The 15,500-nt window shown below is 35.2% G+C and overlaps 1 protein-coding gene across 7 annotated transcripts in view; it reads right to left on the reverse strand.

Annotated features, from left to right (window-relative positions):
• PAK2 (p21 (RAC1) activated kinase 2) overlaps nucleotides 1–15,395 on the reverse strand; it is a 66,917-nt gene extending 51,522 nt beyond the window's left edge. For 3 of the 7 annotated variants that reach the window (XM_031683298.2, XM_072963204.1, XM_072963217.1), the window contains exons 1-2: nucleotides 15,093–15,395; nucleotides 14,474–14,568 (exon numbers count right to left, since the gene is read on the reverse strand). The gene's annotated coding sequence lies outside the window, so the exon portion shown is untranslated. The remainder of the gene's footprint in view (nucleotides 1–14,473; nucleotides 14,569–15,092) is intronic. The other 4 variants (XM_072963208.1, XM_072963224.1, XM_006200927.4 and 1 more) reach the window with 2 other exon arrangements.
• Nucleotides 15,396–15,500: the final 105 nt, after the last annotated feature.

Genomic DNA, 15,500 nt, shown 5'->3' on the forward strand with positions numbered 1-15,500 from the left:
ATTTTTGAAAATCATTTGCTTCAAGCTTTCACACCTCTATCATAACCTAATTCTAAAAACTATCCATGCTTCCCAAAACAGTTTCCTCAATTTCTATGTGGCTGTAGCTTATAACTTAACCATTGTTATTTACTGTCCTAAATCCATTCTCAGTCCCTCCAGTCTATTCTTCACACCACAGAGAGCAACTTTAAAATATATTAAACTTTATCACTTTAGTTCCCTACTTAAAGCCTTTAAGTAGAGTATTTACGATGAAGCCCCATAGTCCATGCGTGATCAGACTCCTACTTTACCAGACTCATCTCTCTGTAGACTTTCCCTATACAGGCTTTAAGTTTTGTCACAATTAGCCATCTCAGGCCTTCACACATGACCTTTCTGGAAGATTTACTGTTCAGTGACCAATCATTCAGTTTTCCTGAAACTGAGAGAGTTATCCTGGGACACAAGACTTTCAGTGCTAAGCCCAGGAAAGTCCTGGGTAAACTGGGATTGAGTCAGTCACCCTACTTTCTGTCCACCACCTCCACCTGTCAAACACCTACTTCAAGAAGTATTCAGGAAACCTCTGATGCCTCCTCACTGCCATCCGATACACATTAGTTTATTCTGTCTTAACATTTATTACACTGGATTTGCTTTTTAAATGTCTGTCTACCCTAACTACATTATAAACTCCAGAAGCATGAATCCAGTGAGTATTCTGTTGACCATTATATCACTAATGCAGAGCACTGTGTCTAGTTCATGTGTCTTGGAGATAAGTACTTGCTGAATGAATAAATCAATCAAAGAAAGGTGTGTCCGTGATGGCATCAGAGTCAAGTAAAGTTTTGTTTTGTTTTGTTTTGTTTTTCTCTTTTAGGCTAGGGGAGACCCAGGAAAATTTGAAGACATTTTCACCATACTAACTTCTTTAAGGTCACCACTCCACAAAGCTAAGGCAATTAAATGCTCCATTTATCCTGATCCTTACAACTGATAAAACTTATCCAAGAACCTCACTTTAACCACCACATACTCAGGATAAAGTCAGCAAGACATTAATATTGAATCCCTATCACAAGCACTTCTCAATTTACAACAATTTCCTACCCAGAAGATGGGAGTCTAGGCAGTGGGAACTTTAAGAATGATATGGTTCAGAAGACAGAAGACAGAAGACAGAAGGAGACAAAAGGACATACAGCAGCAAGTAGTGAGAAATAAGACTGTTGAGTTGAGTGGGCCAGAAAGTGGCAGGGGCTGGGCAATGGGGAGAACCTGGAAATCTGAGAGGTCTGGTTATGTTTTTTTTATTCTCATAATAAAAGTAGTACAAGGTCATTACAAAGAAATCCAAACCAGGATAAAAGCTTAAGAAAAACAGAATATTCACAATCACACTTCCCAGAAAGACCTGTTTTTTATATTTTAATCTAGAAGCAGGAAAATGACATGGCTGAAGGGGGGGAAAAAAAGGAAAACTCTTAGTAAGTCATTTAAGTATTTATTTTGTGTCTACAATATGTCAGATGCTAGAGATCAAAAACTAAGATTTAGTCTCAGTTTTGAGCTCACCATCAGTGGAAAAAAAGTAACTAATAACTACTGTGCAATGAGATAAGAGCTGATAGAGATGAGTGGAATGCAATAGAAAAGAGGCTCCTACTTATATGAGAGTAATCAGGCAAAGAAATCAGAACTGGCTTTTGAAGGACAAGAATCTGCCAAGCAAAAAGAGAAGGTCTCCATAAACAGAGGAAGCAGTATGTTAAAGAAACTTTGTAATTCCTTTTTTTTTTTTTTACTTCCCCTTAGCCTTCACCCAATCACTACACTAAAAAAGTGAAACTATGACTAAGCATGAAAGAAGTAAAGAGGTGAGACAGAAAATGCTTCAAAATTGCCTATAAGATAGTGAATGGGGAAGTAACAATAACAAATTAAAAATATAAAAAAGTAGTAAGAAGAAGGCTACTCAACAGTATGAAGTCAAGCTTTTCTCAAGTTTGGCCAAAAACCCCAAACAGCAATTCAAAATGAAAAAGAGGGGAGGAGGAACAAACACAGATCTTTCTTGACTTAAGATGGGGTTACATACCCATAAATCCATTGTACGTTAAAAATATTCTTGAATTGAAATGCATTTAATACACATAAACCTATCAAAGAACATCATAGCTTAGCCAGGCATATCTTAAACATGCTCAAAACACATTTGCTGACAGTTGGGCAAAATCATCTAACACAAAGCCTATCTTCTAAAAAAGCACTGAATATCTCATGTAATTTACTGAATACTGTACTTAAAGTGAAAAATAGAATAGTTGTTAAGTGTATTGGTTACACCCTTGTGATCGTGTGGCTTGACTGGGAGCTGCAGCTTGCTGCCTGTGTCCAGTACCACCAGACTATGGAACCCTGTATAGCTAGTCCAGGAAAAGGTCAAAATTCAAAGTATGGTTTCTACTAAATGCATATTACTTTTGCACCCTAGTAAAGTAAAAAAAAAATCATAAGTAGGGGGACTGTACGTATATGAAAACTGTTCAACTAGACATCAAAAAGATGCAAACTGAAACAGGGCACCATCTTCCTACAATCAAAGTGTAAATCAACCTAAGGCTTTACAATGAAAAAATGAAGGTCAACTGCAGACTGATTACTTGATTCCTTAGGTGGTGACATAGATTAAACAAAAACTGGAATCCGTTTATTCTAGTAAAAAATAGTATCAAATCAGAAGTCACCATGTAATCTATCCCAAATTTCCATGAAGACAATTTTATCAAATCTCTGAAGGCTTTCCATTAGCTACAAGGTCACTCAAGAGAAAAGATTCCCACCATTCTTATCTGCTTCATACAAGAAAGTTCAACCATCTACCTAAAAGAAGATATAAAGATAGCTTGTCCCTCTCTGCTAACCATCCTTTTATTTGGAGACCCAAAGTCTGCCTCAAAGAAACAAGCTAGTCAGTTATCCTCACTAAGTGATTTCTTGCTATATAGAGGCAGATCTGTGGCAGCTAGAGCTCCTTATCGTCTTTTCTGCTCTTTGTACATACAGACTACCCTCTTTGTACATAGGAGACTACCATGTAAGTTCCAGAGAACAAGCAAGTGTCTTTCTATATGCCTGTGCATACATAAGATGCAGGTGAAGCTGTGAAAGGGCAGCAAAACCTGGACTGGCACGTGACTTCCTGGGAGGTATAGTCATACAAGCCAACTGTTGTGTTGTGGGTACAAGGTTAGAATCAGGAAGTGCCCTAACAGCAGCACATGCTAGAAACCAGGGTAGGGTAAGATCCCATCATTCTAGTCTAGAACTGTCCATTTAGATGAATGCCAATTAATCACTGGAATTCAGGCTAGGAGCTGGGTATTTAGAAGAAAAGGTTTCAACCAGAATCCCAATCAACTGTAGAGGCAATCAATCCCAGAAACGTTCCTCACAAATGCATATTAGATAACAGGTAATAGTTACCATTTAAGGATGAATAAGCAGAAAAAAATCAAACATAGATCCCAACAAAAAAATAATGCAGCACAGGGAAGAGAGAAAATTACCTTCACACAGAAGCAGAGTCTAACCTGAAAGGTGAATTACTTCAAGAACACAGAATTAACTTCCAAACACTGTTTGGCAAACTCCATAAAACAGGCATACATGGAGAGAAAAGACCAAGATGAAATGAGAGTAATTTAAGAAGAAAAGGGAGTGAAGTAAAAAAAAAAATTTCTTTTTACAGTTTTTGTTTTTTAATAGATAAAGTCAACCCGTTTACATTTGTTGTGATACATGTATCAAGCTTTCTTCTGGTTATTTAATGCTTTATGGTTATTATGCTTTCTTGGTTCCTTTCTTTACATTTGGTGAACTGATGATTTTTCTTGTTTCTCTTTTTCCTTTCATAAAATGGAAACTGCCATATATTTATATCCTACTAGTAGCTACTTTTACTTTTCTTGACAATATTGTCAATGATTTTTAACATTTTAAAATTATTTTGATATACTGATTAAAAATACTGGGAAAAAAATAATGAGGTAGAAAGAAAGATAATAAACTCTATACCTCAGGGTTGACACTTTTTCTGGAGTTCACAGCCAGTAGAATGCAAAACATACAAATTTCTAGGAAATTGGTTTCTTTCTATCTCTGGTCTCTTTACTACTTTCCTAGGCGTGGAGTAAATTTTTAAAGGATGCAAAGACACTAAAATTTCAATGGCAGAAATAAAGCCTACACTGAAGGTGATAAAGGAAAATCAAATGAGTGATAAGGACAAACATTTGAGCAGCTCATACAAAAGACAGAAATCATAAGCCAATTGAATTATTACAATCATTCTGTAGGAAGAAAACAACTAAAAATAAACAAAAATATTTTTGGAAATGAAAAAAACCCCAAGTATGAAGATCATAAGGAGTTAATGTACCAGGCAACATTAATTAACATGGACAAGACACAGTCTGTCAAAATACTTCAAGAAAAGGGAAAATTCCTACCACCATCAGGCACAGGATGCTCCGAAACAAAATGACTGCTCCAAGATGACACAATATATCTACAGAATTTCTGAGACTATTAGTGACCTAATAATTATTAAATACGCCTTCTAGTTACTCCTACTAAATATATTAGCTGAAAATGTATGTTAGCTGACACACGTGATAAATCAATTTAAATGTAAGATTGAGAAAATGACAAGGACTAAAGTGAGGATGAATTAAGAGAATAAGCCAGTCTTTAAACATAGGGGAAGTCAAAGTATGATTTTCTTTTTTAACTGACAAATCAGAATTTTTTTTTAATTTCAGATTTACAGTTAAATACATTTAAATTATAGATAAGTGGGCTTTAAAACAGAAAACAGCAGGATGAACAAAATGTGTATAGTGTGGAATATTACTCAGCCTTAAAAAAGGAATTAAGTACTAATACATGCTATAACATGGACAAATCTTGAAAACATGCTACATGAAATAAGCCAGACACAAAAGGACAGATACTGCATGATTCCACTTATATTAATCATCTAGAATAGGCAAAATAGAGAAAAGTAGATTAGAGACAGTCACTAGGCTTTGTGAGTAGGGAGGAATAGGGAGTTAGTGTTTAATGAGTGCAGAGGTTCAGCTGAGGAAGATGAAAAATTCTAGAGATGGGTGGTGATGATGGTTGTACAACAATGTAAATGTACCTAATGGTAAAGAACTGTATGGAGCTGACACTGAACAGCTTAGGGGTTAGGGATGCAACCCTCCACACAGTAAAAAATCTGAGTATAATTTATAGTCTGGCCCTCTATACAGATGGTTCCTCCAAGTCCAAAGTTCCTCTGTATGTATGGTTCTGCATCCCAGAATTCAATCAACCTCAAATAGTATAGTACTACAGTATTTACTATTGAAAAAACCCACATATAAGTAGACCTGTGCAGTTCAAACCTGGGTTGTTCAAGGGTCAACTCTATTTAAAAATGGTTAAGATGGTAACTTTACATTATGTGTATCTTACAAAAATGTAAAAGTAGTAGCAATAAATCATTAAAAACCAGAAAGCATTAAATAAAATGACAGAAACATACCCAACAAAATTAATTATGACAATACACATAAATGTTTTCAGTATTCATTTTGGATTAAAACAAAAATAAGTTATATGTAATTTAAGAGACACAACGAAAAATGGTATGTAAAGACAAAGTTGGATAAAATTTACTGAACAAAGTATAGTACAGATATGAATTTCAGGTAAGTAAAATGTAAGACTCATTAAGATTAAATATGACAATTATTTTTATTGATTAGGTATAATGTAGATCTTTAGCAGTACAGAATTTACACATGCATCCATAATATTGCAGCAAAAACATGATAAAAATAATTAGAGTGGAGAGAACAAGAAGACAAGCAACAGGGTGAGAGAAAATATTTGCAAAAGAAGTATCTAATATAAAGATACAAAATATACAAAGAACTCTTAAAACTCAACAATAGGAAAATAAAGAACCCAACTGAAAAATAAGAGGGGAGGTGGGTATAGTTTGATGGTAGAGCTCATGCTTAGTATGCATGAGGATCCTGGGTGCAGTACCTAGCCTCCATTAAAAAAAAATAATGAGCATAAGATTTGAAGAGATACCTCACCAAAGATGATATATAGATGGCAAAGAGAAATGAGAAAAGATGCTTAGCATCATACTTCATTAGGGAACTGCAAATCAAAACAATGAGATACCACTACACACCTACCAGAATGGCTAAAATCCAAAACACTAACAACATAAAATGCTGATGAGGATTTGAGTGACTCATCCACTGCTGTTGGGAAAGCAAAATGGTTCAGCCACTTTGAAAGAGTTTTAGCAGATTCTTACAAAACTAAATATATTCTTAGCAAAATTCCCAGCAACCATATTTTTTGCTATTTACTCAAATCAGCTGAAAACTTATGTCCATACAAAACCCAAACATGGATATTTATAGAAGCTTTATTCTTAAGTGTCAAATGTGGAAGCAACCAAGATGTCCTGCAGAGGGTAATGGTGTATCCCAACAACAGAATATTATTCAGCACAAAAAAGCAATGAGATATCAAGCCATGAAAAGGTAAGAATGAAACTCAAATACGTATTCCTAAGTAAAAGAAGTCAAGTTTAAAAGATTACATGCTATATAATCCCAACTATATGGCATTCTGGAAAAGACAAGACTATGGAGACAGTTGAAGCACCAATGGTTGGTTGCCAGGCATTAGGGAGAAGGGAGGGATGAATAAGTGGAGCACAGGGAATTTTGGGGCTGAGAAACTATTGTGTACGATACTGTGATGGTGGATACATATCATTATCCACCATTTGTCCACACCCATACGGTGTACAATATCAAGAGTGAGCCCTAATGTAAACCATGGACTTTGATAATGATGTGTCAGTGTTGGTTCATCAATGACAACAAATGTACCACACATCACAGAAAGTTGACCATAGGGGAAGGTGGGGGAGGAGTGAGATCAGGGTATATCAGAATTCTGTACTTTTTGCTCAATTTTGCTGTGAATCTAAAATTGTACAAAATAAAGTCTATTAATTAAAGAAAAATAAAAATCATTAGAAATAAAAAAGACACTCTACTCAGCAAACACGTACTTACTACATACCTACTTGTTCTAAGTTCTGAACAGAATAATAGCAAAGAAATAAAGTAACAAGTAAATAAAAAAATAATTTCAGACAGAAGTGCTATAAAGAAAAACACAGAAGTGAGATAGTGAGTGGGGTTAGGTGGAGGCTATTTTAGATGACTGATCAGGAAAGGCCTCTTTAAAACAGTGAAATATGAAAGGAAGACAGGATTCAGGCAGAAGAAACAAAAATGTAAAGTCCCCAGTGTAAGAACAAGCTTCTCAGTAACAATGCTACCTCTCAAGTCTTTGACAGGTTAAGATTAAAAAATTAATAGGAACTAAATCTTATAGTTAATAAAAACTATTCATAAGGAATAATAAATCAAATAAAATATTTAAATAAAGTTTAATTAACAGACATACATGTGTATATAAAACTGTACATGCAAACAATGTTCTTTTTAAGTTTTTACAGAACATTTAGCTAACTGGATTATGCTTTAAGTCACAAAGAAACTCAATAAATTTAAGATATTTTAAAAGACCACAGTCACTAACAATGAAAGAAAACTGAGTGAAAAGAACTATACTAAGCTTGTAAGTCAAAGAGGTAATCAAACTAGAAGTACCAACTATTTGGAAAGCAATAACTATAAGAATATCATTCATATAAATTTTAGAGTGCGGCCAAAGCTGTACTCAGAGGCAAATTAAGACCACTGAGTGTTTTCATTTTTTTAAAAAGGGTGGGGAACAAAGAATTTACTGAGTTAAGAAAACTATAACAAAAAAGAACGAGAAGAAAAGGAAGAAAAAAATAAAGAGAAAAGTAGAAATTAGGAAATCAGAAAACAGAAAACCAACAAAATAAATCTCAAAGCTGCTTATTGAAAACCACTAAGTAGACAAACATAAACAGTTGGCAAATCAAATCAAGAAAAATAATGAAATCACTAATAAAAGATGGAATGAACACAACAGGTTTTAATTATAAAAAATATCACATGTTAGCTGTGACTATGTGAGAGAAAGTAGAAATCCCAGCTTTTCCTATCTATTCATTTTGGTTTTTCTTTTCTTGGGACTAAGTTGGCATGGAGAAGAAAAAAAGCCACTGGAAAATGCTGGTATAGCCAGGGCATATTTGCTAATAGAGACAATTCCTTTGGACCTCAGAAATGGAGGAAAACCATAAGCTGTATATGAATAAAGTGATTATAAAGTGATTTGCTTTAAAAAAAATCATATACACCAGTATAATAATAAATTTGAAAATTTTAAAAAATAGAATCTGGGAAGTATAAATTTATCAAAATTGACTCATGAATGAGTAAGGACTTCTCAACAGACTACAGAAGGAACTAGAGAAGTTACTATACAGAGTACATACTCTGATTAAATTTCTATGAGATTCTCTTTTATCCTTTCAATAAATCCTGTACACTTAACACAAGTGAGGTTTTGGTTCCTTGTAATATATACCTTAGGGTACCTTTGGGTCATCAGCAATAATTTATTTATGTACTCTTATCAGTAGTTAAAAGAAGAAAAACCCTATCACCACTTAAATAAGTGTTACAAAAACATTTGATAAAATTCAGAAGTCATTCCTTTTTTTAATTAAAAAAACAGAATAAAATAATAAAGAATTTCTCTCTTAAACTAAAAGCTGAATTCATCTTTAATTGTAAAAATACCAGAGACATTCCAAGACAATTATCACTTCTTTTATTTAACTGTCTCTGAGATTCTTACCAATGTGATAAAGAGCTAAAATAGAAAACAAATATTATAACTATTGGTAAGGAAGTAAAAGTTACTATTATTTTCAGATAAGATGATGAACCTGGACAACAAAAGTAAATAAAATTTCACTGAAGTGCAGTAAGACAATAAAAATAATAGTGAACACAAAAATCTGGTTACTTCTAGAGACAGAAACTATTGGGTGTAAAATAAGCCCAAGGACATACTGTACAACATAAGGAATATAGCCAATATTTTGTAATAACTGTAAATGGAAAGTAACTTTTAAAATTGTATAAAAAGTTTAGAAAGGGAGAAAAGTAAACTTACTAAAAAAAATTCTAGTTACTTCTGTATATTTATCAGAAACAATGGAACTAAATCAAGTTCACAAAAACAAAATTTGTTATAATTTAAACAAGAAATGCATATTTGCCTAGCAATATACAAAATTAATAATTTCATTAAGAATGATGGTTATTTCAATGAGAATAGCAACAAAGTGAGATTCACAATGCTAGTGATGGTACACATCAAAACTTCCTGAAGGGTAATTTAACACTTTTAAATGCTTATACCCTTTCATTAATTCCACTTCTGGGAAAATATTCTAAAGTAATAATCAGGAATGAGTAAAAAGATATTTGCTATAGTATGATTTATATAAAACACTGAAAATAAGTTACATATTCACCAATAGGAAAATAGTGAAACTAAGGCATAACTGTACAATGAAATGTTAGGCAAACATTAAAAAATCACTTTTTAAAAGAATTTTTAAGGAGAACACAGGGAAACTTTCAAGACTTAATGCTAAGTAAAAAAAAAAAGCAAGATAGCAAACTATATAGAACATGATTCCAATTTTAGAAGACTAAAGTATGTATATACACAAAGAAACATATCGAAATATTAACAGTAGTTACTCATAGGTACTGAAATAAGGTTTTTTTTTTTAAACTTCATTCTTTTCAAATATTTAATCAGGAAAGTGAAAAAAGTTCAGAAAGAATTTACAACAGAAATACTTAATCAAACATCTGGCTGTATTTCTACTATTACATCTGCCACTGTGACTTTTTATCCTTTAGTAATTTGCTCTTTATAGTACCTGAAATTGTGTCTAAAAGCTTTACCTTAATTCTTGAAATTCATGTGTTTATTATATAAAAATTTTGCTTCATAAGCCTATAAATTACTAAATAATCTCAAAACTAATGCAGGAATTAATTTTTTAAACCTGAGATTATACCTTAAAATACACCTTATTCTTACAAAATAAATGCAAGATCAAAATAAAACCTTCTTATTTTCCAGAACCTATTAAATATTCCCATGAAAAAATATCACCTGCAAGGTAACAGAATAGCTGGATCAGAAAGATGTAAGGAAGAACTCAGTAATGCAGGTTAAAAGGGCCCTGTATGCAAACGTATATATGTGTATCTCTTTTAACCAACATCACTAAGTTCTTCCTTTCATCTCCCTTTTGATTAGTTTCAACTGACAAAAATTGAGAAATAACTCTCATTTCCAGATGAATAACTCATTCTTTCAGCACACTGCAAATAGATTATGGATCAACATGTTAAGAAAATATATAAGAGCAGTAAGAATACCTGAGTCATAGTGGAGATCAGAAGACTCCCAAAACTATACTCAAAAGCTGAAATTTGAAGGATGAGGATGAATTAGGTAGATGACAAGAAATAGGGGCCAACAAGGGGTATTTCTCCCCCATTTACAGGTGTGATGCTTACAATAAAACCATGAAAATATTCCTCTCTGAATCTCTATAATGTGACTGATTTTCAAACAAACCTCAAACTCCTGCAATATTTTTATACCTATATTTTATTTCAGTAGCCAAACTACTTGATATTTTAAAAACTCTTACTCCACCACACATACACACACACACACAAAACAGAAGTTTAAGATTCAACTAGAACAAGAATTAAAGTACCAGAAGAAAATATAGAAGATTGTTTTTTGATAAAGGTAAAATGGGAACGATCTTCTTAAACAGAAAGCAAAGGATTAATATCTACTATATGTAAAGAGCTTCTACAATTCAATAAGGAAATACAGGTTAATATAGCCTTTTAGGAAGCAATTTGGCATCTATCAAAACTTAATAAGAGAACCTAATGAACTCATCTACAAAACAGAAACAGACTCACAGACATAGTAAACAATCTTATGGTTACCAGGGAGTGGGAAGGGATAAATCTGGGAGTTCGAGATTTGCAAATGTTCGCCACTATATATAAAAATAGAATTAAAAAAACCCCGAAGTTCTTCTGTTTAGCACAGGGAACCAGACTCAATATCTTGTAATAACCTTTAGTGAAAAAGAATATGAAACTGAATATATGTATGTATATGCACGACTGAGACACTGTGCTGTACACCAGAAACTGACACACTGTAACTGACTATATTTCAATTAAAAAAAAAAACTTAAAATATACACTTAAACATCCTTTTTATGGAAATACTTGTATACATATGCATGGGCACAAAGGTATAAGAAACTTCATTAAAGCTCCAGTCTTAGTTGCTCAAAAGTGGAAATAACAACCATGAATAATTAAGTAAAGTATAACCATGAAAAAGATGAAGCAGAACTATACGTACTGAGATGGGAAAAAATTTATAATTAGATTTTTTTCATTAAAAAAATCAAGGTAAAACTACACACACACAGTGCTCATTTCTAATTGCATAGAGAAAACAAAATTGTTAACAGTGGATATCTGTAAGGAAAGCGACTAGAAGGTAAGGAAAGTAATTTTCACTTTTTACTCTATATAACTGACTTGCTAGACTCTTTTAAAATAAGCATGTACTGACTGCTTTTGGAATGTAACTTAAAAATAAGGACAAACACACTATTCTATACTACTTATGATGGTTATCTTTGGGGCTGAGTGATTTTTGTACAGTAATTTTTGTCCTGTTTCTTAATAATTGTCACTACTTTCTAAATTTTCTATGAGAAGTATGCATATTTTAAAATCTGAGAAATGTGTATTCAAAAAAACCTGTATTTTCTTTCAGTGGTGAAACTATTTTTTCTTCCCTGAAAAGTAAATTTTAATTTAACAATTATGGTCCCGGAAAATTGGCTCTGAAATTCCAACCACTTTCAGAAAGCAGTCTAAGTTTGGAAGTATAACATCTGCTGTAAAAGCAATTAAATATAAAAGCTATTTTAGAATGGAATATTAACTAACACTTATTAAGCACGTGGACACTGAATTTGCTAAGTACTTGTGCTGCATTATTTCATTTGCTCTAAATACCCCTATGAAATTTGTATTATATTGTTATTATTATTAATTCTCATTTTACAGATGAAAAAAACAAGTCTTGAGAAGAATGTGTATCTTGCCCAGGGTGAAGCAGAAGAGGCAGGATTCAAACCCAGGTCTTCAGCTCCTAACCACTTGTGATACATGGAATGATAAGTACTAATGTACCCCAGAGATAATAGGCTAGACGTCTGAAATCCAGCATGAATGTCCAGACTGACTATCATATTCAGATTAGTGATCCTAAAATGAAGAAGTAGTGAAACTCAATTCTGATCACCAAGGAAAACAATACGTATTTCTTCAAGGCAACAGGGGCTATTTTGTTCCATCTCTTTCTGCTTCTACCAAGGTACAAGAAGGATATAAAGGACAACTCAGATTTGCAAGTAACTTAATACCCTCCCTCTGACTAGTCTGGAATTAGCCCTCTAAATAACTGGAAGGGCTTTTGAAAACTGATCAGAACGCCAAAGCCTTAAAGACTTGAACAAGGTGCAGTTTCACATTTTATTCAAAGGTGGAAAATCTTAAAAGCCAAGAGAAATGTTATACTCAAATATCAGAATAATCAATATTGACAGATTAAACATAGGAAGTATTTAACAATACCTACTTATTTCATCCCTAGCTATTTGAACAAGGTCTCTCTTTTAAAAATAATAATTATGTTTATCCTTAGCTACCTGAGCAAGTTCTAAGTTTTCTCTTTAAAAAAGTACAACTGAAAAGATATATACAGCACTGTTAACCATGTCTACTTGGAAACCTGCCTATCTAAAGATAGAGAATCATAGGAACCCCTATTCATTTGTTTAGTAGATAGACTCAACTACAAACTTACTTTATGAATTTGGGTTTGCAAGGTTAGTATTTAATGTCACAAAGTCCAGAAGAATAATTCTCTCTTTGAATAACTGTAAACCAGGAATCAAGGCCCTAAGGGAAGCAGAACACCTAGAACTTTTCCTCAATAAAAGTATCTGCTTATAGAAAGAACTGGCAGAGAAGCTGACATCAACAGACCTAGTTTCACACTCAAGCATTTCTATACCTTAACCCCTTAGGCAAAGTAGACATCTCATTGAATTAAGGACAACTCACACTACGAAAATGACGGTACTGAAGCTCAGTACTAAGTCATTTAGGTAACGATAAACTATTAAGTGAAAATATAAAATTCACTGAATTTAGGTCAAACTCTTTCACCAAAACCTAAAAAGTGGGTTTAAGACCTACATATATTACAGGTCAGAAACATTTTAAGGTTCACTTTTCACAATGTAAGTCAGTGTTCTTGGCTAATTAATAACCAGATTTAAAAGCCAAGGATGTAAAAATAGATTTTAAAAACCAAATTTCTTCTGTATAGCATAGGGAACTAAATTCACTATCTTGCAATAACCTTTAATGAAAAAGAATATGAAAATGAATATATGTATGTATATGCATGACTGGGACATTGTGTTGTATACCAGAAATTGACACATGGTAATTGACTATACTTTCGATAAATAAATGAATAAAAATAAAAGACAAGGATGAAAGAACTGCCTTAAATCAACACCTTTAACAGGAGAACATGAACAAAGCTTTTCACTTTTACATATATTTTTTCATACATATATTATATACAGAAGTGATTATGAGTTTTCTATAAATGCCAGTTTCTTGCAAAGTTGACAAGTTCTAACCTGCTTTTAAAAATTACCATTCACTGCCTTCATTCCAATCTAACTTTATTTAACGTTATTCTTTGAATAACCCCACGAAAACAAAACCCCCAGAGCAAATTCTTCTACATTTCAATATCCTGCCTACTTATAAGAGCGGAAGAGTCAAACAGAGCAGGGAAAAAACGTGACGTGCACAACCTTGATCCAAAACACTGCTCGTCGTAGTCTAATTTTAGGCCTAACCACTTTGATTGTCTTTTTTACAAAGGTTAAAAAAGACGACAAAAAACTATAAATCACTTGTGAAACAGAGTTGAGATAATTATACCAATGGGAGTTGTTTACCTAGGACGGCAGAAATCACGCTCACACTGCTCAGAGTATTCCCATTAAAGATAAGAGACAAGGACGGATACCAACCCCACAATTGACGATAATAGCAAGAACTTCCCACTCTTCAGTTCTTGGATGACTCTATCTTTAAAGAATTAGTCAAAAGTTTGAGTCCACTGAGGAATTTTCGGCAACGTTTCGTGTCTGTTATTTTAAAGGAAGCCAAACATGGTGAAAAGCCAACCTTCACCCGAATTACCTAAAGAAGCAAATATTCACCTTCTGGCTGAAGATCAAACAAGAATCACGAGAAGATCCGAAAGTTCTGTTCTTGAGCGGAGGCCCTCAAACCCTCGGGAAACGATACGTTTCTACTAATGAGGAATATGGAAGAGATCACAGGTTGCAGTTTAGAAAAGAGTAAACTGACTCCAGACAACTTGCCTAAGCAATGAAACTGGGATGACCAGAGAGGTAGCAAGGAGGGGCTGGGACTCAGTAAGAGACGAAAAATCGAGGAACAAAACCCGAAACGTTTTGTCGAACAGTGAGGTAAACGGAGAAAAGAAGGAGGTTTGAAACGTGAGGGAAGGGAGACCAACAGAGGGCAGAGACTGTGGCGCGACACGGTTCAGGGCAGGGCCGGGTTCAGGAAGAGTTAGATCTCACCAGCCCAGCAAGCTTCCCATTTCAGGCTAAAGCCGGAGAAGAAAACAGCCCGCGGGCGCAGACAATGAGCCACCGCCCCAAGAGCTGCGGCTCCAGGCACGCAGGTGGAGGCTTCCCGGCCCTGCGCGGGGCAGGTCGGCTGCCCCGGGTCGCTCGCGCCGGCCAGGCCGCGGAGAAGGAAGGAGGAAGGAAAGCGACGGCCCGCGTCCCGGCCTGTCTGCACACTTACCCCAGGCGAGGAAAGGTCCCCGCCCCAGCGAGGAGCCTCCGGCCGAGCTCCCGGCGGGCTCAGGAGCCGCCCCGAGCAAGCGCGCGACGCGGGGCGGGGAGGGGAGGGAAGGGGAAGCGGGGCGGGAAGAGGAGCCGCGCTGGAGCGCAGCCGCTGCTACTGCTAGGCCGAGCGGCAGCCGAGCCCCGCGGGCGCCGGGAGGGGAGGGCAGAGAGCCTTCGGCAATGGCGACGGCCCAGGCCAGAGGGGAAGCGGAACAACCGCCGCCGCCGCGCGTGGCCACAACCCTAGGGGAGGGCGACGGCTGGGAGCGGGGAGGGGCGGGGCCGAAGCCGGGAGCTCCACTGGGCGGAGACGGGCACCGCCTCCCAGAGGGCGGGCCCACGCGGTGGCTGCTGGGAACTGTAG

The sequence above is a fragment of the Vicugna pacos genome, chromosome 1, assembly GCF_048564905.1.
Source record: "Vicugna pacos chromosome 1, VicPac4, whole genome shotgun sequence".
Classification (NCBI taxonomy): domain Eukaryota; kingdom Metazoa; phylum Chordata; class Mammalia; order Artiodactyla; family Camelidae; genus Vicugna; species Vicugna pacos.